At 36.6% G+C, this 27,707-nt stretch overlaps 1 protein-coding gene across 1 annotated transcript in view; it reads right to left on the reverse strand.

Moving 5' to 3' along the window:
• WDPCP (WD repeat containing planar cell polarity effector) overlaps positions 1–11,026 on the reverse strand; it is a 783,785-nt gene extending 772,759 nt beyond the window's left edge. Inside the window, exon 1 of the mRNA XM_064364171.1 lies at positions 10,947–11,026. The gene's annotated coding sequence lies outside the window, so the exon portion shown is untranslated. The remainder of the gene's footprint in view (positions 1–10,946) is intronic.
• Positions 11,027–27,707: the final 16,681 nt, after the last annotated feature.

Below are 27,707 nucleotides of genomic sequence, written 5' to 3' on the forward strand. Positions count from 1 at the left end.
AAAAGAAATGAACAAAGCCTCCAAGAAATAAGGGACTATGTGAAAAGACCAAATCTACATTTGATTGGTGTACCTGAAAGTAAAGGGGAGAATGGAACCAAGTTGGAAAACACTCTCAGGATATTATCCAGGAGAACCTCCCTAACCTAGCAAGGCAGGCCAACATTCAAATACAGGAAATACAGAGAACAACACAAGGATACTCTTCAAGAAAAGCAACCCCAAGACACACAATCTCCAGATTCACCAAGGTTTAAATGAAGGAAAAAATGTTAAGGGCAGCCAGACAAAAAGATTGGGTTACCCACAACGGGAAGCCCATCAGACTAACAGCAGATCTCTCAGCAGAAAACCTACAAGCCAGAAGAGTGGGGACTAATAGTCAACATTCTTAAAAAAATTTTCAACCCAGAATTTCATGTCCAGCCAAACGAAGCTTCATCAGTGAAGGAGAAATAAAATCCTTTACAGACAAGCAAATGCTGAGAGATTTTGTCACCACCAGGCCTGCCATACAAGAGCTCCTGAAGGAAGCACTAAACATGGAAAGGAGCAACCAGTACCAGCCACTGCAAAAACATACCAAATTGTAAAGACCATCAATACTATGAAGAAACTGCATCAACTAATGGGCAAAATAACCAGCTACCATCATAATGACAGGATCAAATCACACATAACAACCTTAAACGTATTAACCTTAAATGTAAATGGGCTAAATGTCCCAATTAAAAGACAAAGACTGGCAAATTGGATAAAGAGTTAACACCCAGCAGTGTGCTGTATTCAGGAGACCCATCTCTCATGCAAAGACACACATCGGCTCAAAATAAAGGGATGGAGGAAGATTTACCAAGCAAATGGAAAGCAAAAAAAAGCAGGGGTTGCAATCCTAGTCTTCGATAAAACAGACTTTAAAACAACAAAGATCAAGAGACAAAGAAGGGCATTACATAATGGTAAACGGATCAAAGCAACAAGAAGAGCTAAATATCCTAAATATATATGCACCCAATATAGGAGCACCAAGATTCATAAAGCAAGTTCTCAGAAACCTACTAAGAGACTTAGATGCCCACACAATAATAGTGGGAGACTTTAACACCCCACTCTCAATATTAGACATATTAACGAGAGAGAAAACTAGCAAGGATATCCAGGACTTGAACTCAGCCCTGGACCAAGTGGACCTAATAGACATCTGCAGAACTCTCCACCCCAAATCAACAGAATATACATCCTTCTCAGCACCACATCACACTTATTCTTTAGCAATTTCTGTGTGTCAAGCATTGATGAGCATCTTAACTGGGTGGTTGGTTCTAGCTCAGGATCTCACATAACTTTGCAGTCAATCTGTCATCTGGGGCAGAAAACATATAATGGCTTGCCTGGGATTAAGAAATGCATTTCCAAGATGGCTCACTCAAAGAACTCAGTTCATCATCATGTAAGCCCCTCCGTAGTGCTCCTTTAGTGTCTCATGACATGGTAGCTAGCTTCCCCCAAAGCAAATGATGCAAGAGAAGGAGCAAAGAGGAAGTCACAGTATCTTTTAGGATCTAGTCTTAGAAGTTACACATTGTCACTTACGCCATATTCTATCTGTAAGTAACAAGTCATGCAGCCCATGAAGTCAAGCAGAGGAAAGCAAGTCCATAAATTCAAGTCAAGAGGAAGGTCAGTAAGCACCCATCTCTTCAAGAAGGTGTATCAAAGAATTTGTGGACACATCTTAACCACAACAAATAGCAAGGAACATGCATGTTGCCTCTCCTGTATTGTTTTGAATACCTCAGCTTTAACCTCAAACTTGCATATTCTAACATCATCATTAAAGGCAGGCTAGGCATGGTGGCTCATGCCTGTAGTCCCAGCACTTTGGAAGGCCAAAGTGGGCAAATCACTTGAGTCCGGGAGTTTGAGACCAGCCTGGGCAACATTATGATACCCTGTCTCTTTAAAAAAAAAAAAAAAGATTTATTATTCTCAGCATGCCCTATGGGAAGGAGGTTGCACTCACCAGGCTCAAGTAGCTTACCAAAATATTTCGTTTAACCCATATATATTAAATACCATTTATATAATTTTCTCTATATAACAACATTTCCAGTGATATTTCAGTCTCATGATAAGGTTTACAGATGTCACAAGGTATAGTACTGTCCTAAATAACTACCTTGCTGGATTTTTCCTAGCTGTGACTGAAGACAAAAAAATTGTGAAGAATATTGCACTAAATTTCTTAGAGGAACATTTTGTACAGATGATGATTTTTTTAAATTGCACAGTATTCACAACATCCCACCTAAGACTTTTGCTCCATTGTACCTAGTCCAGCAAACGTATTAGGAAATTGTCTATGTTATTGTTAGTCTATATAGTACAGCTTAAAAAAAAGACACATGGAGATGTATTATGTTTCTTCCACCTAAAAGAGAAACAGCAAGAGTTCTGAAGAATTCTAATTCTTAGATTTCTTTAGTACATTTTAAACCAATTATTGGAAGTAACTTGGGACATTACACAGATAGCTTGTGGCATTACTCAAACTCTACCCATCTGAAATACTGCATCTGTTCAAGGAGTGAACCCTTTTTACATTGTAATAACACAAAAAGTTCAAGGTTTTCATTTTGTAGTTAGCTCCTTTATAGCATTTCTAGAGACCCTGACATTTCAAAGGCCCAAACCTTCAAAGCTATATATGGAGTAACACAGACACCTCAAACAGATGATCAGAGGAACACATGCCTGCCCATCAGCATTTGTTTTCAATCTATAGGTATTTATCATGAATAATCATTAAGCTGTTATGAAACTGACTATTGAGAGTCAGTCTGTCTGCCTTTATCCCTAAAGGCAGACAATGCTGTTAAGTATGACCTGTGTATTTTAAACATACAAGAAAAAATCAGTTTTAATACTGAAAAAAGTGGTTATTAGATTTGCATTTCTCTAATGACTAGTGATGATGAGCTTTTTTTCATGTTTGTTGGCTGCATAAATGTCTTCTTTTGAGAAGTGTCCATATTTTTCACTCACTTTTTCATGGGGTTGTTTGTTTTTTTCTTATAAATGTGTTTAAGTTGTTTGTAGATTCTGGATATTAGCCCTTTGTCAGATGGATAGATTGCAAAATATTTCTACTGTTCTATAGGTTGCTTGTTCACTCTGATGCTAGTTTCCTTTGCTGTACAGAAGCTCTTTAGTATAATTAGATCCCATTTGTCAATTTTGGCCTTTGTTGCCATTGGTTTTGCTGTTTTAGTCATGAAGTCTTTGCCCATGCATATGTCCTGAATGGTATTGCCTCAGTTTTCTTCTAGGGTTTTTATGGTTCTAGGTCTTATGTTGAAGTCTTTAATCTATCTTGAGTTAATTTTTTTGTAAGATGTAAGGAAGGGATCCAGTTTCAGCTTTCTGCATATGGCTAGCCAGTTTTCCCAACATCATTTATTAAATAGGGAATCCTTTCCCCATTGCTTGTTTTTGTCAAGTTTGTCAAAGATCACATGGTTGTAAATGTGTGGTGTTATTTCTGAGGCCTCTGTTCTGTTCCATTGGTCTGCGTATCTGTTTTGGTATCAGTACCATGCTGTTTTTGTTACTGTAGACTTGTAGTATAGTTTGGAGTCAGGTAGTGTGATGCCTCCAGCTTTGTTCTTTTTGCTTAGGAATGCCTTGGCTATACGAGCTCTTTTTTGGTTCCATATGAAATTTAGTTTTTTCCAGTTCTGTGAAGAAAGTCGATGGTAGCTTGATAGGGTAGCATTGAATCTATAAATTACTTTGGGCAGTATAGCCATTTTCATGATATTAATTCTTCCTATCCATGAGGATGGAATGTTTTACCATTTGTTTGTGTCCTCTCTTATTTCCTTGAGCAGCAACTTGTAGTTCTCCTTGAAGAAGTCCTTCATATCCCTTGTAAGTTTTATTCCCAGATATTTTATTCTCTTTGTAGCAATTGTGAATGGAAGTTCACTCATGATTTGGCTCTCTGTTTGTCTGTTATTATTGGTATATAGTAATGTTGTGATTTTTGCCCATTGATTTTGTATCCTGAGACATTGCTGAAGTTGCTTATCAGCTTAAGGAGATTTTGGGCTGAGACAAAGGTGTTTTCTAAATATATAATCATGTCATCTGCAAACAAAGACAATTTGACTTTCTCTTTTTCTAATTGGATACCCTTTATTTCTTTCTCTTGCCTGATTGACCTGGCCAGAACTTCCAATACTATGTTGAGTAGAAGTGGTGAGAGAGGGCATCCTTGTCTTGTGCCGGTTTTCAAAGGGAATGCTTCCAGCTTTTGCCCATTCAGTATGATATTGGCTGAGAGTTTGTCATAAATAGCTCTTACTATTTTGAGATACATTCCATCAATACCTAGTTTATTGAGTTTTTAGCATGACGGGCTGCTAAGTTTTTTCAAAGGCCTTTTCTGCATCCATTGAGATAATCATGTGGTTTTTGTCATTGGTTCTGTTTATGTGATGAATTACATTTATTGATTTGTGTATGTTGAACCAGCCTTGCATCCCGGGTATGAAGCTGACTTGATCTTGGTGGATAACCTTTTGATGTGCTGCCGGATTTGGTTTGCCAGTATTTTATTGAGGATTTTCGTATTGATGTTAATCAGGGATATTGGCCTGAAATTTCCTTTTTTTATTGGGTCTCTGTCAGGTTTTGGTCTCAGGATGATGCTGGCCTCATAAAATGAGTTAGGGAGGATTCTCTCTTTTCCTATTATTTAGAATAGTTTCAGAAGGATGGTATCAGCTCCTCTTTGTGCCTCTGGTAGAATTCAGCTGTGAATTCGTCTGGTCCTGGGCTTTTTTTGGTTGATAGGCTGTTAATTACTGTCTCGATTTCAGACCTTGCTATTAATCTATTCAAAGATTCAACTTCTCCCTGGTTTAGTCTTGGGAGGGTGTATGTTGTGTCTAGGAATTTATCTGTTTATTCTAGATTTTCTAGATTAGTTGCATAGAGGTGTTTATATTATCCTCCGATGGTAGTTTGTATTTCTGTGGAATCAGTGGCGATATCCCCTTTATCATTTTTTATTGTGTATATTTGATTCTTCTCTCTTTCTTTCTTTATTAGTCTGGCTAGCAGTCTATCTATTTTGTTTATATTTTCAAAAAACCAGCTCCGGGATTCATTGATTTTTTTTTTTTGAAGGGTTTTTCATGTCTCCATCTCCTTCAGTTCTGCTCTGATATTAGTTATTTCTGAACATGGAATTTAAGAACTGGAAGGAAACTTAGTGGCTCCAACTAGGAAGTTGGAGGTCAAAATGTCACTTTTATTATTGATAAAACTGTTTGTAGAACGAGGTTAGTGCTGAGTGCTAAATGAGCCAGCTAATGTTTCCTAACATACTTTGCCCTATCCCACTTGAACTCTATCCCCAAATCAGACCCCTAACAGAAATGGAAACTGACTCAGTTTAGTCCAGAACTGAACGTTTATGCGTGTAAGATCTTTTTTGATAGATTCGCTCCACCCAATTATGCTCTGTAGATTAATGGCTGTCAGCCATCAACCAAGTGGAATAAGAGGTCAGAGTGCTACTACTCTAGGGAAGTCCCACCACATGAAAATGGAAACAGTAGGGAGAAGTACACCACCTCCCAACATTAGGAGGGGCAATACCATAGGAATTCTGATGAATAAAATCCTCCACTTAATTTCAAAATAATTTGAGAGCAGTATAACAGGAATGTACCACAAATTACTAATTCAGAATTTAATATGATTTGAATGTTTGTCCCCTCCAAATCTCATGTTAAAATGGAATCACCGGCTGGGTGCGGTGGCTCACACCTGTAATCCCAGCATTTTGAAAGAATGAGGTAGGCAGATTACTTGAGTCCAGGCATTTGAGACCAGCCTGGGCAACATGGCAAAACCTCATCTGTATAAGAAGTACAAAAATGCTTACCAGGCATGGTAGCAAGCATCTCTGTAATCCCAGGGCAGCCTGAGGTGAGAGAATCGCTTGTGCCCAGAAGGCGTAGGTTGCATGATTCAAGATCACACTACTGCACTCCAGCCTGGGTGACAGAGTGAGACCCTGTCTCAAAAAAAAAAAAAGAAAAGAAAAGAAAAAAAAGAAAAAGAAAAAGTAAAGGAAAAGAAATCTAACCCTTGTTGTTGGAGCAGGGGCCTACAGGACAGTGTTGGACCATAAGAGTGGATCCCTCATGAACTGCTTAGCGCCATTCTTGAAGTAATGAGTGAGTTCCAGCTCTGAGTTCACATGAGATCTGGTTGTTTAAAAGAGTGTGATACCTTCCCTGTCTCTCTCTGTTGCTCCCACTTTTCTCATGTGATGTGCCTGCTCCCTTTTTGCCTTCCACCATGATTTGAAGCTTCTGGCCCTCACCAGAATTAGATACTAGTACCATGCTTCTTGTACATCCTGCAGAACCACGAGCCAGTCACACCTCTTTTCTTCATAAATTACCCAGTCACACCTCTTTTCTTCATAAGTTACTCAGGTATTTCTTTATGGCAATGCAAATGGATTAACATAAAACTCTATTCTTAATAATATATAAAACACTTGTACTAATCTGTCACAAACATATTAGCAGAAAAAGTTAATAAATTTAAAACCACTATAAGTATGTTTTCCCCCTCAAAGTCTTATCACAACGATTTGTCTCACTTCTCAAATTGTGAGTAATTTTAGCAATAAACCTATCTTGAAGGAAGGAATACTAAATATAAGACTGCTCTATATGAAAGAACTTGAAGATTAAAACTAAGATGAGTTTGGATTGCAATTTAATTCAAATTATAGTATTTTTAAAACCAAAAATTAAATCTGAGAAAGTGACATTATACTAGGTTGATGAAGTTTACAAATATCTTACGGAAGCCATCTGTCAGAAAACAATCAAACCAACAAAGGTAATAACAGATTCATATGATACTCAGTGTACCTACTGAATTATTACAAAGAGTGACTATATAAAATCTGGAGAAATGAAGCTCTTATCACTGAACATTAAGACCTTTAATTCACTCAGGGCTCATCATTTCAAGAAAATAAGTGAGGCCACAAGGCTTTAAGTTTATATGTTGTGGTGTATAATAGAAATGCTATTTAGGACAGGAATTTGCTGAAATTAAACTGGTAGGAGGCTGAAAATTATTTAAGTTGCTCAAATTATAAAACATAGAGAACATTTTATCTGAGGTTCCTTAAAATTAATTCTTTAATGAGAATATTCTTCCCTTAAATGAAATTTTTCATTGTATACCTTATTTAGACTATAGTGAGACTCCAAACTACTCTACAACATTTGGCTAATCTATTTAGTCAAGACAAAAAGTAATTTAAAAAATAAGCAATATACAAATAGCACCTAAAGACCTGGTGAACTGCAAACAGAAACTGGTTTTATACTTCACTGGGCATCCTAATTAGAGGTTCTATGCTGCTTCGTTCTGCCCTCTTCTGTTTTCCTCTGGATGATCTTGTCTACTTCCATGACTTTAAATACCATCTTATATGTTAATTACTTTCAGATATACACTCCAGCTATCACCTCTGTCCTGCTGTGTTGAACCTATATTTATCTTTGTGATAGGACAACCTCTTCAAGAGGTTTATAGTTTTGTAAAAAGATACAGGTATATAAACAAGTTTATAGAAGTGTTACAGATATTAATATCAGTTCAAACCAGGTGCTGTGAGTTGACAAAATAAGAAGACAGGAAAAGCTTCCTAGAGGAAATATTACAGTAAATGTCTAGAGGAGGGAGTGACAGAAAGGGAGGAAGACAGCTGGCACTGGAGGGATAAAGAACAGTGAGAGTCACATTTCTGAACCATGAAGCAAGCTATAAAATAATTCCCTAAAATTTGGGCAAGTACAAATTTTATAGTACAAGGTAGGGGTGACCAGAAACAAGGCAAGTACCAACTCAGGGAAGGTCTCACATGTCATACTTGGGAATTCAAATTTATTCCATATTTTTATACCTATTATGTAGCAATAGGGAAGCAAACATTAAAGGGCTTTTTAAGCAAAGGAGAAACAGGATCAAATCTGGATATAACATGGGGAAAAGCTTTTCTATTTTAATCCCTACTGCTTTCTAAACAGTATGGACTAAATTTGTTCTGCTGAGCCCTAAAGCAATTTGGCTGTACATGTTTGGGAGTGGATGCCTAGAAAAGCTGGACTGCTGTCCTTTCCAGAGGGAGAAGGAATTTCCTAGGACAACTGTAGGAAAATGGGATAAAGTGAGAAAAATCAACAAAATTGCCAAAGGTAGAGGGCCCCTGTATCTTCTATAAAATACTAACTTAAAAACACTTTGAGTGGTTCTTTTTTTGATTTGTTTGTTGACAGAAACCAGGCTTCACTTCAAGATCAAGTCCCGAGATTGTATTCATGAAATGGACATCAAGGACAGAGAAGACTGTGAAAATGTTGTAACAAACATCTCACATAAGGTGGCTCCCCATGATCTTTGTCTCTTGGTGTTCACATCTCTGGTATTCATACCTCTCTGAGTGTGGACAGGACCTGTAACTTTTTTATAGCTAATAAAATACGGAAAAGATAATGGGATGTCACTCCCATGATTACACTGCTTGGTCCTGCTCACAGACTCACTCTAGAGACCTTCCTCACTGGTCTGATGCAGTAAGCAGCCAAGTTGGAAAAGGTCATGTGTAAGTAGCCTCTAGGAACTATAGGTGGCCTCCAGGTGCTAAGGGCAGCCTCCAGCCAATAGACAGAAAGAAGCTGGGGCTCTCAGCTTTACCAACGCAAGAAAATGAAGTTTGCCAACAATCTGTGTGAATTTGGAAGCAGATTCTTTCTCAGTCAAGTCACCAGATGAGAATAGAATCCTGTCCACACTTTTTTTTTTCTTCAAATTTTATTTTAGAGTCAGGGAGTACACATGACTCATAAGATACCACGTATCTCTTACCTGGGTATATTGCTTCATGCTGAGGTTTAGGGTATGAAAGACCCTGTCACCCGAGTACTGAGCATAGTACCCAATAGGCAGCTTTTCATCCCTGGACCACCACTTTCCCTCCCCCTTTTAGAGTCCCCAGTGTCTATTGTTTTCATCTTTGTGTTCATGTGTATTCAATGTTTAGCTCTCACTTATAAGTGAGAACATGCTGTATTTGGTTTTCTTTTTGTTTTTGAGACAGGGTCTCACTCTGTCACCCAGGCTGGAGTGCAGTGACATAATCAAGGCTCACTGCAGCCTCAACCTCCCTGGGCTCAGGTGATCCTCCCACCTCAGTGTCCTGAGTAGCTGGAACTACAGGCATGCCCAGCTAATTGTATTTTTTTGAAGAGACTGAGTTTCATCATGTTGCCCAAGCTGATCTCAAACTCCTGGGCTCAAATGATCCTCCTGCCTCAGCATCCCAAAGTGAAGGATGCCTGGCCAGTATTTGGTTTTCTGATCCTGCGTTAATTTGCTTGGGATAATGGCCTCCAGCTCCATCCATGTTGCTGCAAAGGACATGGTTTTATTTTTGTATGGCACCATTCTATAGTATATATGTACCACATTTTCTTTACCCAGCCATCCATTGATGGGCATCTAGATTGATTCCATGTCTTTGCTATTATGAATAGTGCTGTGATGAACAGAACAGGTAGTGCATGTGTCTTTTTGGTAGAATGATCTGTTTTCTTTTGAATATATACCCATTGATTGCTGGGTCATATGGTAGTTCTGTTTTAAGTTATTTGAGAAATTGCTAGACTGCTTTCCACAGTGGCTAAACATTCCGAATTTACATTCCCACCAACAGTGTGTAAGCATTCCCTTTTCTCCTCAGCCTCACCAACATCTGTTGTTTTTTTCAAGTTTTTACTAATAGTCATTCTGCCTGTCCACACTTTGACTGCAGCCTTGTGAAACCTTAAGCAAAGAACCCAGCTAAACTGTGCCTGTAACTCCTGACCCACAGAAACTGTGGATCAATAAATGTATGATGTTTTAAATCACTCTAAATTTGTGGTAATTTGTTACATGGCAATAGAAAACTAATACAAATAGTTTCTCCCTCTGCAGTACCCCATCCCTCAAGTTTACAGATATTCCATAATCTATGTACCCCATCTAACTTCTGGGTTATGTAAGTTTTAGAAAAAAATCACTTTATTTTATTTTTTTTTAGACAGGGTCTCACTCTGGTACCTAGGCTAGAGTATAGTGGTACAGTCTCAGCTCACTGCAGCCTTGACTTGCTGGGCTCAAGTGATTCTCCCACATCAGCCTCCCAAGTAGCTGGGACTACAGGCACACAACACCACACTTGGCTAACTTGAAAAATTTTTTTTGTAGATATGAGGTCTCAGTATGTTGCCCAGGTTGGTCTTGAACTCCTGGGCTCAAGTGATCCTCCCACTTTAGGCTCCCAAAGTGCTGGGATTACAGGCATAAGCAACCATGCCCAGCCAAAAATCACTTGGCAATTTGAGAGTTGGATTCAAGGAGTGTGGGACTACAGGTAGGAAATAATGGCAATAGCCCAGGTGAGAAATGGTGAAGGCCTAAAGCAAAAAAATAGCAGTGCCATTTACCAAGTTATGAAATAAAGGAGAAGCACAAGTTTTAGGAGAAGTATTAATATTCTGAGTCTATTTTGGCCATGATAATTTGAACTGTCTGTAGGTCCTCCCAGTGAAGATGTCTACTAAGCTTCAGTACTAACTTTGCAAGATGCTAATTCTGATCTGGAAGAACTCACATTTTCCTGGTCATGACCTGACAGTAAACTGCCCTTTCAGTCCTCATCATGTGTTCTACACTTCATGGAGCTACTTAGTGCTCCACTAACAGGACATGCCTACACACAAGTCCATGTCTTTGCTCATGCTGTTCGCTTTGAATGAAATGCAATTCCCCCTCACCAAATTTATAAAAATCCTACTTACCTTTTAAAAATGTCAATATGCTCTGTTAGAATGTGGGCTCTCTTGAAGGCAGGGTGCTTTGTTTTGTCCACAGATGTCTCAAAAATCTAGAACAGTGTCTGAAACATAATAGGTACTCAATAAATATTTATTGAATGAATGGATAAATATATAAAGCCTTTCCTAATTCTCTCTCTCATCTCAGAATAAATCCTAATGTATTCCATATCATGGATACTAAATGTTTGCTGATAAGTAGTAGTATAATAAGGACCTCTTCTGTTTCTGAACAAATGAGGAAAAGAAAATATAAATTTGATAGGAAAGATAATGAAGTGGTGGATGTATACCTGAACATTTGCTCTGTTTAAGAGTATGGATCACTTAACATATAGTTACCAAACACCTAGTATGTGCAATATGTGATTGGTTACCCAAAAGTCATTCCCAACCCCTTCTTCCTTGCCTCCCTCTAATTACAGAGGTGAAAGTAAGCAATTATTTTCCCAGCCTCCTTTATAGCTAGAGATAGTCATGTGACACATTCTGGTCAATGAAATGCAAGGGGAAATCTATTTGATGGATGATTTGAAACAGATATGTTTTTCGTAGTTAAAAAAAAAAAAGCAGAAAGCTCTGTCCAGTCATATCTCCTGCCTCCTATGTTTGAAAATTTTGGTGCCTGGAGCTTTTGCATCCATCCATCTTGTGACTAGGAAGAGAAAGCAAAGAAAATCACAGAGATACCAATCCAGAGCCCTCACATTAAGTCGCTAAACCAATGCCAGAAAGCACCTATCTCTTGTTAGACAAATTCTTCTTGCTTAAGATCTATTAGTCTGTTATTCTGTTACTTACAGTCGAAAATATTCCTGAACTAGTGGAAGGTATCTTAGAAATCCTGGCTAATAATATTATCTGGTAAATAATACCAAACATAAAATGACTTTAAAATGCCTATTTGATTTTAAATTGTGTTTCTGAAAACAGCACTATGTATCTTTAAACATATTTATCATAAGTTACACTATCTAGCATGTGGCTTTGTTGTTATAATCTTCGCTGTCTTTTCTGTTACACCTCATCCTGTGGATATTGTGTCAAAAATGAAGAAATTATGGTTTCAATAGGATGTATTTGTCAATTCTGATTTCAGAGGTAGAACTATTAAAACCAAAAGGGAGAATAAAAGGAACAGAATAAAGTAAAATGGATTAGGATTATTTGAAACTTCCAAATTTATTTACCCAAAAGTTTCAAAGTAATTGTATTCTAAATAATGAAGCTGTATCTATACTTTTCTAAAACAGTTAAATAAGATTTTCAATTTACAGATATTGCAAAAGACTGGAGTGGTAATGACAAAGCACATTACATAATTATGTGCCCATTAAAAAAACCTCCAGACCATTTACAGGACCATGTTTTAAAGCTGTCTAAAAAGTATAATGAGAATGCTATGCTTTTCTCTGTTAGATTTGCCAAGTGTCAACAGGGCCTGAGAAGTGTTTTAAATTGCTTTTATAAATGAGTAGTGAAGCCAATCACCAGTTCCTAGAATTTTGAGCAAAGGAAACAAATATTGAATAAGAAACCACTAGCATAATAAATAATAACCATAGAGACTTTCTAGTGGATTAAAAAAAGGAATCATTCATTAAAGCTATTTCTAAAAATTTCATTAGCTAGAATTGTTCCACATTAGTGGAATTACTTTACTATGAAATAAGATACTCTTTTCCTTATTTTTTATTCACAGGTACTATTCAATCAGGAACCACTTGTAAGATTAAGAAAGCACTGAGCTGGGCCTAGAGTTGGGGGTTACACAGATAAATGAGACCAAGTTCCTGCTGTCTAAGAAGCTTTCATTGCAAAGTGACATTCAGATACATACATTTAAATACATTCGAAAAGCCTCTAAACCAGATACCAGTAGTAGTCAGGGCTGTCAGAATCTAAGGGTGGGAGGGCAGCCAAGATGAATGGCTATTTGGTTGTTTATTAAGGAGCTGCATTTAAATTCCACAACAGTGGAAGGTCAGTATTAGTCATTCCCATATGAGATAAATGTATCAAATTTAGCCTAGGTGTTAGTTGCAAGTACTAATAAAGTAACATAACAAAACAAAAGACATAATGGAGTCAAACTGTCTTTTTTGTTTTGTTCTGTTTTGTTTCTTTGTTTGCTTTTTTTTTTTTACTTTAATCAGGTACTCCTGATATTTTAAGGAGTTAAAGGCACTGCCTCTTGGAATTTGTTCATTTCTTGATAGTATCTTGAGAAACAAAAATGAAGACAGTAGAATTCCAGGTCATATCTCTTGGCATTATTATGTTTTCAGTTGTACCAAATATCTAAGTCAGATGTATACAGGTTGAGCCATTCTAACAGAAATTCCTGCCAAAATTAAAAATATTATGGGTAGTTATTGCTAAAAAGAAAATTAATCATGTTTTATATTAAGATAATTAAAACTGGAATTCAAAAACTATGAGGCTGAAAACAAATCTACAAAAAGCCTTGTATGATATGACTCATAGCAGCTTTATGCATAATAACAACAAAAAAGAAATACTTCAGATGTATATTATTAGGTGACTTGGCAAATTGTGATTATTATATTAGGTTAAATAGTGACCGTCTAAAAGATTCCACCCAGAACCTGTGAATGTGTCCTTATTTAGGAAAAGGATTTTTGCAGATGTAATTAAGGATCTTAAGATGGGATCATCCCTAGTTAGGGTGGGGACAAAATCCAATGACACTGTCTATATAAGAGATAGAAGATAAGAAAGACACAGAGACACAAGAAAGAAGGGCATATGAAAACAGAGACAGATAATCCCAGCATTTTGGGAGGCCAAGGCAGGTGGATCACGAGGTCAAGAGATCGAGACCATCCTGGTCAACATGGTGAAACCCCGTCTCTACTAAAATACAAAAAATTAGCTGGGCATGGTGGCGCATGCCTGTAATCCCAGCTACTTGGGAGGCTGAGGCAGGAGAACTGCCTGAACCCAGGAGGCGGAGGCTGCGGTGAGCCGAGATCGCGCCATTGTACTCCAGCCTGGGTAACAAGAGCGAAACTCCATCTCAAAAAAAAAAAAAAAAGAAAACAGAGACAGAGATTGGAGTTATGCTGTCACAAACTAAGGAACATCTGGAGCCACCAGAAGCTGGAAGAAGCAAGAAAGGATTATCCCCTAGAAACTTCAGAGGGAGCACAGTCCTGCCAACACCCTAATTTTGGGCTTCTGGCCTCCAGAGCTATGAGAGAACAAACTTTTTTTATTTTAAGCCAGTATGTTTGTAGTCATTTGTTAAAGCAGCCCTAGGAAACTAATCTAGAAGTATTCATAAAACTGTGGTACATTCATATAATGGAATGCTACTCAGTAATAAAAGGAATGAACTACTGAAACCTTAACAACATGGATGATTCTCACAGATAAGTTGAGTGAAAGAAGCCATACACTCAGACATGCACTGTGTAATTTTATTTATATGAAGTTCAAGAGCAGGCAAAATTATTCTATGAGAATAGAAATCAGAACAGTGTTAACCTCTGGGGGCAGGGGTGGGGACTGATGGGGAAGGAGCATGAAGGCACTTTCTGGGGCAATGGAAATAATCTATATCTTGATTAGGATGGTGGGGTTACACAGGTGAATAGTTTGTCAAAAACTCATCAGACACTGCACTCAAGAGCTGCTACATTTTATTGAGTGTAAATTAGTTCATAATTTTTAAAAACTAAGGAATGAACCAAAACAACAAACAGCAATGAGGACTGAAACTATACACTAAGGCAGAGAGGTTGGCAAACTACAGTTCATAAGTCAAATCTTGCCTACCACCAACAAAATTTTATTGGAACAAAACCAGACCCAATCATTTACATACTGTCTATGGCTGCTTTCACCCTACAAAAGTAGAGTTCAGTAGCTGTGACAGAGACCACATAGTCTGCAAAGCTGAAAATATTTGTTATCTGTCCCTTTACAAAAAAAAGTTTGCCAACCTCTCTACTAAAGCTATAGTCTGTAAGATGACACCAAGAATGAGGGGAAAAAAATTATAATCTGTAACTACATCTATAACTATAGATGCCTCCTCTTGCTCTAACATTCTGTGATTCTCATTATATTTAATGGTATGAATCAGAGATGTCTGTTAAGACACTTGAAATGTCTTTACCCTAGGGCACTTAGGTGAGATTTTGTGCTAAATCTTATGAATCTTAGTTATTCCATTTTTTTCTTTCACTTGCCATTTTTAGCATAATTAATAGTTCACTACTGTATTATCAAAAGTCATCACATTTTATTCATAAATGCATTAACTTATATGGCCTCATCTGTGAGATATGCTAGGCACGTAACAGTTCATTACAGAGTAATGAAAGAGAATTGGCAACCAACAGGGTCAGGGCTGACAGAACTCAACTAGCAGCCTAAGCAATCCCAAGGGACTATGCAGAGCATAATAAGGGCCTAGCACACTTGGTTGGATTCTGGCAGACATAATTATCAAAAGGGTCTAAGCTGATGGTCTAGGGACTCTGGTGTAGGAGTAACTAACTTAGAAAGTCAAAGCTATCAGCCAGAAAAGGCTTTCCATTGCCTTTAGAATAAAAACCACAGTCCTTAAAATGGTCACTCATGCCTTGAATAATGTGGTCACTGTCTACCACCAGCCTTTCTTCTTCCTCTCTTTTTACAACAACTTTTAACAGGAGGCACATGATCAGCGTTGACCTTCAGAAAAATTACTCTGCCAGCAGTCAGAGAGAGCCTGGAGATGAGGAGAACAGTTAGGGATCACTGGGATAATTTAACTAATAAGAAATCATATACTGAATGCTTGAAATAGGAGGGTGACAGTGGGAATGAAGAAATGGATTCCAGGATAAAGAAAATGTTTATGACCTACTCAGTGAAACACTATATAGCAATAAAAATGATCTATGGCTATATACAACACAGAAGCATTCACAAACATTATGTCGAGCAAAAGAAGCAGGATACAAAAGAATATAAACCGTATGATTCCTTTCATATAAAGTTCAAAACAGGGAAACAAAACCCACTGAATTATGTTGTTTGAGAATCCTTATAGAGATGATTTAATAAGAAAAAGTGATGAAACAATTATCACAAGGGTCAAATTAATGGTTACTTCCAGGAGAAAGAGAAAGGCATATAAGAGCTGCTGGGGGCTGCAATGTTCTATTTTGCCTTAAGTGGTGGTGATTATATGGGTGCTGGCTGTGTAACAACAACAAATATAAATATATAAAAATATAAATGTCTCTTGATATATTTACTATATATAGATATAAACATATAGGGTCCAACCCTAGAGGGTCCAGTGAGTCCCTCCCTGCTGGTGTGGAGATGAGAAACTGAAATAAAGACACGAGACATAGAGAAAAGAGAGTTTGGGCCCAGAGGTCCACTGCTACCCAAAGCTCAGAGACCAGCAGTGGCCCCGAGTGCCTGGACACTCTGACTTTTATTGAGGACAAAGTAGGGGGAAGGGCAGGTAGGATGAGGTAATGGTGGTCAGTGATAGGGTCAGGTAAATCACGTCTCTTGGAGACAGGGGACCCAAAACTTTGAAAAAGCTGAGGCGAGGAGAAAACCTAAGGTGTCAGCACTTTTTTCATACTTGCCAGGAAATAACAAGGTCACTAAGATTTATGTTACTATTACTAATTCTTATCTTCTAAGGAAAAGAGGAACCAGATGCAGCAGAACCTGAAAGTAGACATGGAACATGACCGCTGAAGCACAGCACCAAGTAGAGACAATTAAGTCCCCGGATGTCTGTGGGTTTCTCTGACAGAGAGAAAAGCTCTTTTTCTACCAAAAGAGCTTGGAGAAGCCGAGTTTTCTCCTTATTCCCCCAAGGAAAGAAACGTCTTGGCCATCTTGGACGTCTCCTTCCCTAGCTGACTAAACAGTGGGTGCTTTCACAGCGCTGACACTGTCGTGCAGCCAAGGCATCCTCCAGCAGCCCTTATGCGGATGTGACAGAGGACTTAGAGCATCTTGCCTTAGGGTCACGTCTTTTCCAATGCCACTTCAGACCAATACTTCTTACCTGAGACTTATTAGTAAGATTAAAGATTATATGATTATGTATGTGTATATATTTATGATTACATATGAATAGCTATGTGATTATTTATGATTATATATAGGAATAACTGTAACTATATCTCTAATTCTTTTCTAATTCTATGTTTATATGAGAATATGCTGAGGCTTCAGTCCCTTGCCTCAGCTCTTGCGGGGTTCCCCCCTACATATACAGATACACATATATATATGATATACACACACATAGATATATGCACTCTTATGTATGCTTTCTCCGTATATCACAGTTTAAATCAAAGGTTTTAAAAAGATTCTACAGAAACAGCTGAGGTACACTTAATTATGACTTAATTAGGATATGGAGGGCAAAGCAGAGGACTTGGAGTCAGACAGCTCTGGGTTCAAATATTATTTATTAGTGATGTGACCTTGAACAAGTTATTTAACCTCTCTAAGCCTCAATTTTTATCAGGGTGGCTAATAGGGCTGTTATTAGAATTAAAATGTTGATCTGTGATTATTTTTCTGTGACCTTTTCTGATTGATCAGCTGAGAGATCTCCCTCAATTTACTAAAGTTATTAATGCATTGTAATTTCCTGTGCTTTACTAATGGCTGTGAGTTCCTCAGCACCTTTACAACTCAGGTGACAGGTTTCTCTAACGTTCATTAACCAGCAAGTGGTGGATATTAAGCTTTCTGCTCTGCAAAACCAGTTGTTCTCAAACATGAGTGTTTATCGCAATCTCCTGGAGGACTTGTATTAAAATACAGCTTGCTGGGCCCCACTTCCAGAGTTTCTAATTCATAGACCTGAAGTAAGACATGAGAATTTGAATTTATTTAACAAGTTCTAACAAGTTCCTGGGTAATACTGTTGCTTCTGGTCCAGGCACAATATTTCTAGAACCTCTACTCAGCCCAATGTCAGAAAACTTGGTAAACTGGGTCCCCTTCACTTAAAGGAGAGAGAAAGGAGCTTCTTTGCTCTTAGGCTCTCCAAGTACAAAGAAGAGAGACACAGTTTTCACAGACAGTTGGAAAGAGAGTGACTCCATCTACCTCTGCAGGCCCCCTTTTCCTCTTAGACAGGGGTCAGCCTTCCTGAGCTACCGACTTCATTATGTCCCCCACTTACCCTCTCCTATGAGAACTCACAGATGTCCTCAGAAGCATGGTTTACTTCCAAGGGACTCTGGCGGTTCCTTTAAGTCCCTGAGTTGCTCCAGTAAGGAATTGTGTGGGGAGAGAGATCAGGAACGTGTGTTCATTTTCTTCCCAAAAAATTCTGTGAGAATTAGAGGAGATTCTGGGACATGAAGAGTACTTAATAAATGTTAGCTGTCATTGTTATGACTTCAACTTGTTTGAAGTGGATGTTTGCAAAGATGGTTGCATTACAACAGAAACAGAATACATGAAATGAACATGTTTGTCAGGAAAATGAATAGTTTAGTTAGGAATATTTATAAATTTTATACTTATTTTCATATTTATAAATTTTTATATCATGGCTCTAAGGTTAAACTTGAGGAATTTTATAAAACAGACTTGACTAGTAATTTGAGATACGGAGAAGACAACAGAAAGTCTGTAGAGCTTCTTTTGGGAAATAGCGATGCAACCCATTTTGAGACCTAACTAGCTAGAGGGTAACACAAATGCTAGCAGCTGGCTGGCTCAGAGACTTGTTTTTAAGAGCAGGCAGTAAACACATGCTAAGCTTGTGATGTGCTTTGGCAGAAAGTCTTGACAAACCTATCTCATTCTTTAAACACATGGTTCCAAAGTTGCTAAGCAAAGTTCAGTCTGAACCTTGACTTTGCCTCACTAGAAGCAGGGGCTGGTATATTTTGCAATGTCTCATTAAATATTTCAGCATTTTGCTCTCTGCAAAAAACATGTGTTCTTTTCAGGCAACAGTTGGTGTTTTTGGGGGACAATCTTAATATTTGCATCTAAGTTATCCATTCCAATATTATTTCTAGGCTTTATACACTTTCAAATTACCCTTAGGCATTTACATAAGTTCTAGGAATTACACAAACCTTAAAGTAAAAACGACGACAACAACAACAACAAAAAAACATATAAATTTAACTTAAATTTATTAAAAACTATAGTCTATATACTTATTTATAAAACTTTAGCAACCATTTTGTGGTTTGTATTTTAAAGTCAAATTATGAGTCTATAGCTTTAGAAAATCTACATAGTCCAAATTCTTAGAAGTGAAAATGCATTATAAATTTATTCCAAATGATTCAGTTATTCAGTTACATTTAATTCAACATTTATGTATTGTGTGACTGGTAGGTACTGGAGACACAGACATGAATAAATGATGATGTCATTGTCTTTGAGGAATTCACGGTCCTTCTGACCATATGTTTAACTATGTGTTCCATGTCTCTCTCACCCACTAGTCTATGATTTGTCTAGACCCTAGGGGAGGAGATGACTGACTCTGCCAAGCAGTCTGAATTTGGAGGTGCCATTGAGGAGGTGAACTGTGGGTTGGCTCTTGAAGGACACTAAGATTTGGGGTAAGGAGGTAGGGAGAGAAGGACAGGACAATCTAAATGGAAATAACAGAATAAGTGCAAAAGCAATGACATGGAAAATAATTGTTAAGATGTACAAGTATCTCTGCATGGTTACAGCTCCTGTGTTCCTTTAAGAGTAGTACAAATGAGGATGGTAGAGTTAGATAAGACCAGATGGTGAATGACTCTTATTTCTGTTTTAAGGAGTTTTGCTTTTATCTGTAGGTGGCTGGGAGATGTGGAAGCTTTGCAAGCAGCAGAGTGACAAGATCAGATCTGTGTTATGACAAGTTCAGTGTCAACAGTACAGAGACTAGATCATGGTGAACTACCTCAGACAAAAAGTCTAGTTAAGATGTGGTCGTAACAGGCTGTCTATTGCTGTTTCCAATGTTTGACTCAATATTAGTCTCAAATTCTATTTTAAAATTATTATGTAAAATGAAAACAGTGAAAATGAGCTAAAACTAGAGACCCTACTCAAAGGCTTAAAGTTCAAAACAGAGGATATTGAAGGATTTCAGAAAAAAAATACACACACAAATGCACGCTTAGAGCATGAAGTTAAGTAGTAAGGTTAGGTTTTTAACACCTTTTCGGTCACTCAACTAATTAACATAAGACTAAAATCTGAACTACCTTTGTGTGAGGGAAGAGGGATTATAATTGCTGAGATGTACTGTGAAACAATTCAGTATTTTATTAAAGAAAGTAGAAAAGAGATGGGTTTGTGAATCAATCAATCTGAACTTCAAAGAGAAAATATGGGGAATAATATTAACAGTTACATATAAAAGATGTCAATTTACATAGCACACAAAAGTGGTTAAGATAATAATTTTATACTATAAACAGTCATAGGAAATGCTAACAAAGCATTGGCCAATATGCTACTTATTTATTATGACATAATTAAAAGAAATTAGAGTTTGTATAATTTTTATATTAAAATTCACTTTGAGATTTATTTTAAAACTTTCAAAGTATCAGTTTGCACACACTAAATTTGGATTTTACTTTATTATATTAATGACATATAAGTCACAGATTCAAAAAATCAAATAGTTATTAAAAGTATCTCTTATTTTTTACAGAGATTACAAAAGAATGAGTGATAGAGAAACTTATTCAGTCAGCTGGGCGCAGTGGCTCACACCTGTAATCCCAGTACTTTGGGAGGCCAAGGTAGGACAACTGTTTGTGGCCAGGAGTTTGTGACCAGCCTGGCAACATAGCAAGACCCTGTCTCTAAAAGAAATTTTTTAAATTAGCTCTGTGTGGTGGTACACAGTGGTAGTGTTAGCTACTCAGGAGGCTGAAGTGGGAGGATTGCTTGAGCCAACTGCATTTCAGTTTGGGCAACAAAGTGAGACCCTGTCTCTAAAAAAATAATTATATATACATATCTACATGTATTCATTTATTTGATCAGATCTGCTTCTGTTATCATTAACCTATCTTGGAGTCTGTAAAAACAAAAAATACCCAATGACAAATTTAATTAAATCTAACCAAATCCCAAATCTCACTTAAAATGTATTGCTTTTATTTTTTTTCCTCTTTCATTTTGTAAAATTTCAAACCTACTTTACTGTTTGTAAATTATACCTCAATTTAAAAAATTTCACTAAGGAAAGTGTAACAAAAATTTCAACCTAAAAAACAAAAACTTTGGCCGGACACAGCGGCTCATGCCTGTAATCCCAGCACTTTGGGAGGCTGAGGTAGGCAGATCATGAGGTCAGGACAATATGGTGAAACCCCATCTCTACTGAAAATACAAAAATTAGTCAGGCATGGTGGCAGGCACCTTTATTCCCAGCTACTCGGGAGGCTGAGACAGAAGAATTGCTTGAACCCGGGAGATAGAGGTTGCAGTGAGCCAAGATGGTGCCACTGCACTCCATCCTGGGTGAAAGAGCAAGACTCTGTCTCAAAACAAAACAAAACAAAACAAAAAACTTTTTCAACCTACATCAAAGATGAACACTAGAATCACTAGAGCAACATTTTGTTGTTTGTTTTTTCTCTCTCTCTCTTTTTCCAGAACCAACTGAAATTAAGTTGCAAACATCATAGACATCATCACACTTTCTCCCTAAATACACCAGTAACCTTTAAGGGATATTTTGATAACCAAATTTTGTTATATTCAATTGACCCTTTCAAAAGCCACCATGAAACAAACAGATAAATGTGAACTGTAGAATGGATCCGTTGAAATAAAGACTTCATTATATTTGATCAAAAATGCTGAAAAAGTCCAACAAAATAATGGGAAATGGGCTGGGCATGGTGGCATATGCCTGGTAATCTCAGCACTTTGGGAGGCTGAGGCAGGAGGGTTGCTTGAGCCCAGGGGTTTGAGACCAGCCTGAGCAACATAATGAGACCCCCACTGATACTGTTTGGCTCTGTGTTCCTGCCTAAATCTCATCTTGAATTGTAATCCCATAATCCTCACATGTCAAGGGAGGGAACTGGTGAGAGGCGACTGGATTAGTTCCCCCATGCTGTTCTCATGATAGTGAGCTTTCATGAGATCTGATATTTTTATCAGTGTTTGATAGTTTCTCCATCACATCTCCTCTCTCTCCTGCCACCATGTAAGACATGCCTGCTTCCTCTTCCACCATGAATTTAAGTTTACTGAGGACTCCCCGGCCATGTGGAACTGTGAATCAATTAAACTTCTTTTCTTTATAAATTACCCAGTCTCAGGCAGTTCTTTACAGTGTTATAAAAATGGATTAATGTACCCATCTCTACAAAAAAAAACAAACAACACTTTTATCCAGGCATGGTGGCCCATACCAATGGTCCCAGCTACTTGGGAAACTGAGGTGGGAGAACTGCTTGCACCTGGGAGGTCTGGGATGCCATAAGCCATGATCACACCACTGCACTCTAGCCTGGGCAACACAGCAATCATGTATTTAAAAAAAAAAAAAAAAAAAAAAAAAAGCAGGAAAACAAAGAGTTATTCAATAAAATGCCAGGATAATTAGCCATTTTTAAAAATAAAGAATCAGTCAAATCTTTATCTTATACTGTATGCCAAATTAAAATAGATTATAAATTATAGGTTAAAAAATCTTACCATTAAAAGAGAAAACAACAGTTTGGTCATTCATGTATTTGTTTTTGTATTTATAGTTTTCTTCAATTGATATAAATGTTTTTGTACAATATAAATGAGAATTAAATAGATGAGAAAAAGAGAGTAAAGGAAAAAATAAGTGAATAAATAATCTTTGGTTAGGTAAAGCTTTTAGTCTTAGACACAATGGTGGACTAATAAAGGAAAATACATATTTTATAATATAACAGTTAATAATTGACATTTTCACATAAATAAAAATGTAAAAGGTGAAAGCAAATTGGGGAAATATTTGTGAAAGATATTATAATGCAAAAAGCTCATATAAACCCTTAAGAAATCTTTAGGATCTTAATAAATGTGTGGCCAAGATAAATTTTTTAAATTACAAAAGAAAGAGTGAATGACTTAGAAATATTTGGAAAAAGTTCAGTCTCATTAATAAAGAAATGCCGATGAATAGAGTTTTTTTATTTTTTGCCTACTAGCAAAGTTTTTCCTTGTTTTTTTTTTTTGGCTTTGCTTTATTTTTTTAATACATATCCTCAGAGTCAGGAGTCAAAAGTACTGTGAAAAGGCCACTCTACCTTGCTAGTGGGTGATACTTGGCAATACATATTAAAAGGCTCTTATGTTCTAACTCAGCAAAATTACCAATATTCATTACGGTGACATCTTGCTGAGTGGAAATAATGTTTTATGTAGGCTTTTTGTTGTTGCTATTGTTCAAGGATTAGGAGGCCTATGTGAGGTTTAGAGTTAGAACCCATGGGACCTGGGAAGCACCTCAAACCAAAAGAGTTCTAGGGATCAGTTGCTCTCTCTTATCTTTCTCTGATGGCATCTCCAATTCTCTCTGCAAGTCTGTCCCACTCTATTCTCTCTGCTAACTACATTCTTCTGCTTGTACATGGTTTCAGATTTTACACATCCAGTGCAGATTAGCAAGGGGTTCTGTTCATCATCACCCAGGAATTGACACTGATGGTGACTCCATCTCAAAAGTGTACTGTAATCATGTGGCAGGGGAAATGAAACAGAGAATTGTTCACTAGCACTTGCTCTTAAAATGTCTGCCCTACACGATATGTATTATTGCTGCTCACATTTTACTAGCCAAAGCAAGGCACATGGCTACAACTAACTCCAAAGACGACAAGGAAGAGCAATCTTACCAAATATCCAGGAGGAGAATTGGAATATCTGTGAACAGTCCTTATGATTTCCTCATCTACATCTTTGTGTGCGCACTTAAACTTCTTGTAAATGTGGATTACATGGAAAGTTACAGTCCTGCATTATCTTTTTTTTAAAAAAAGAACATCAGCAAATCCTTCCTGACACAAAATTATAAAATGAACAAAAAGTCAAAACATATATGTATCTTGCTCAATTCAATGCCATTAAAAGTTCAGATGCATCAGTTTGCCAAATTCTCTGTTGAGGAAAAACAGTCACATATGTGCCAAAAATAACACACTAAGTATGGTGTCTTACTTGTTATAACAGGATACAGAATACTGAATCCTATTATAGGTGTTTTAAGCAGTCCTTGTTTGTAACTTCTAGTTCTTTTTTCTCTAACTTTTATATTTATGATAATTAATTCCACTAATAGACACACTAGTGGTGTAACTTTGAAATACAACTTTTAAAAAGTCTACTACTTCTTTCTCAGGCTTCTAAGTTAGTTTAATTGAAAAGTATCCTGAAATAACCATTTGCAGATATTTACCTTACTCTTGCACAACCAAAACAGAGAAGTAAATTAAATGCTAATGCAGATAAGAGTGGAACTGTCATCTATACACCTGATTTTAAATATTTTGCATGTTTACCAAAATATTTAAGAGCATCCCTCTTCTATTCTTTAAAAAATAAATGCTATACAGTTAAACTTAAAAAATAAATCCATACTAACAAATGTATCATTTTTCTAACTTTGAAGTTCTAATTTTGAAGTTCTCTGTAAGATTTAATTTTGAAAAATTATCCAAAGCTAAAATTAACTTTGAGAACTACTTTTGTAGAACATTTTCTTTGTCACAAATCCGTTTGGTATTTATTTGACTTGTAGGTCTCCCATCTTTTGAAAAATCTTCCAAAAATGCAAATGTAATCTCTTGTATCTCCAGACTTTCAGACTTCCTTGAATCTCTCTTCCTTGTAGCTCATCCTAGCAAGACTCCCTAGTAAACAAAAGGTGCAAATTTTGAAAGCAGCTTATACTGTATATTTGTAAAAATTCCTTCAATAAACCCAAAAAATGAGACAAGAGCTTATTTTCTATTATATAATACCCTGTCACCCTTGTTACTTGGCTAACAAAATTAAGGCCTCCTTCTGACCCTATGTCATTGCATTCTTCTCAATCCTTCATTTTTGTTTTATTAAACAAAATACGCTCAATATTTGTTTTCTTTTTTCTTTTCTCTGTTTTTCTTAGAATTCTCAAAATATGTAATATTACTATGATTCAAATATTTCAATTAAACCAGTGCACAGGTTTAATGGTCTCCTATACATGTTGATTGCACACTGGCCTTTTTAGTCAAAGCCATCTTTATAGCCAGCAACATTTTAAAAAGTTCACTGATCATGGATTCTACAATAATTTAAGCAAATGAGCTGAGTCTACCATCTCTAACATGATCATTTCATTTGCATGAGACAGTACAACTTAATGGCCTAAACAAATAAAAATTATTGGCTTGCACAATTTAAAAGTCCATGGATAGCCTGTAGAGGTGGGTCTCAGTTAAAGGGTTTAAACCTTGAAATCAAAACTCAGTTTCTCTTCATTCTCCACTATGCTGGCTTCATTTTCAGCATATGGAATTTCTAACAAGAGGGATCTTATATGTCTAGGTAACGTCACTAGGCAGCAAGATGAGGAATCTCTAGGTCAGAGAGCTCTGAAGGGCAGCAGCAGTTTGTGGTCTTTTATAGTCACAGAGTTTGTCTTATCTATGGCTAGAAGATGTTGGATGTAGTTTCCTGGGGGTATGCCAAGCAGGTATGATCTAATGGCTAAAATATGCTTGTTTGAGCTATATTTAAAGCAACTAGACATATAAGAATTTGAGTTTGGCACTGACAGGCTTTGATTTATTGGTCCTAGCCTGCTGTAAAGAAGTAAATATGGGGCTAATACACAGGGGCCATCTTTAACCCATTTATGAAACAATTGAGAAATCTCTTTTCTCCCTGGATGTTTTTAAGATCTCTTCTTTATCTTTATTTAGCTGTGAATTTACCTATTTTTTTTTTCATTCTTCTTGCCATTATGTCTCCTCAATTTCCCAAGAATGCTCCCAACTCAAAGTCTTTGAATGTCCTAGAACTGCAGCTTGAAAAGTATTTCTTCCAGATATATTTTTGGCTTGCTTTTCCAACTGGCTCAAGCCTCTACTCCAGTTATTTCCTGAGAGAGGCCTTCCCTGAACCCAAGTTCAAACTTTCTATCCCTTACCCTGCTTTTTAAATAGAACTTAGTACTACTTGACATTATATGAAGTATTTGTTCATCATTCTCCTTCCCCCAAGAATATATATCCACAAGGGGAGAGACTGTTTTACTCATTGCTGTAAACTTAATGCCCAGAATGGTGCCTAATGACCTCTCCTCTATGCTTCATTTTCTCCTTTTCAGGCAGATGAGGTTTTCTGTGTAACTATGCAGATGGCCCAAATATTTTCACTGTCAGATGTAACACTACTACATACAATCAATAAAGTTGTATTCAAGATCATCCTTAGCGTTGGTTTTCTTTGTGACAATGATATTTAGGACTTTTTATTTCTTTTGCTTTGTCTTCTTCCTACTCAATCCATTGCCTGGATTCTAATGTTTTAAACTCTTGCCCCTGCCCCAGCCTTTCCTCTTGTGAGCCTTAAGTAATCTTTAAAAATTATTAAGTTTAACTTTTTATTTTTTGCTAAGCAATGATAAGATTGCCTGTCATTTTTTTAACTCAAGAAAATTGACAAATATTTGCTTTGGTTAGAAAATATGTATACTATTTTGTGTTACAGAAGCTTATAAATGAGTATTTTTTATGTATTAAAAACAGAAACATTTAAAATTATTATGATAAAATACACACATGAGTTTAAAAATTCAAACATTACAGATTAGCAGAAAAATAAAAGATAAAAATGCAGCCAAACAACTGCCTTATAACTCAGTTCTACTTCCTACAGTACTTTGTTGACCAAAACCCAAGTAGGAAATACATTTTACAGGTACACAGAAAGCTGAAAAAATGTTTTATACATTTTACTTGACTTTACTAGTACAATGCAACCTGATATTTCTTTTTTCTTCTTGTCTCCTAATGTAGGTTGTAACTACTAAATTGATTTCATTCCCACAGCTTGAAAACACTGCCCAAAAGGTACCAACATTGAACTGTTTTTAGCACTTCTGATAGTTATTCCATAATTTAAAATAATACAAATATACTGCACTGCCACTTTTTTGGTTCAACTCCTGGCTTTTTAAATAAATTGACTCTACACTTTGAGAATGAACAATGAGAATTTAGTTGAGTTACAGTACTCTCCATTTTTCTTCCCCTAGTCTTCTCTTTGCAATTTTTGAAATTAAATTATATTACATTCTATCTGCTACTTCATTCATTTAAAGAATACTTAAATCTTAATATGTATTAAACCTATTTCTTGATGTGCTTACTTTAGAAAATGTCTCTTGAGTCTTCCATTGTGTAAGATTAAAGAATTTTATCCTTTCACTTCCTTCCATTTCTCAAATACCCTGGGCTACATCAGTACTTTTACATTGTTGATATTTGTATTATTTGCTCTGTTAGAATAATTCTCTTATGCATTTTGTCTTTTATTTTGAAAATTAAAGATTTTTTCAGTATTGCAATTTTGTAAATCTTATTCACTGCAGAATCAAGTGGTATGAATGGACTTGTGGAAAGGGAAATGTAAATCGTGTTATTAAATTTATACTTATTGAAGGAGAATGATCTAGGCATCAATGTCAAATGGATTTTCTTT

Source organism: Aotus nancymaae, unplaced genomic scaffold, assembly GCF_030222135.1.
Source record: "Aotus nancymaae isolate 86718 unplaced genomic scaffold, 86718_ANA_hifiasm-v0.15.2.pri h1tg000057l, whole genome shotgun sequence".
In the NCBI taxonomy this organism is placed as follows: domain Eukaryota; kingdom Metazoa; phylum Chordata; class Mammalia; order Primates; family Aotidae; genus Aotus; species Aotus nancymaae.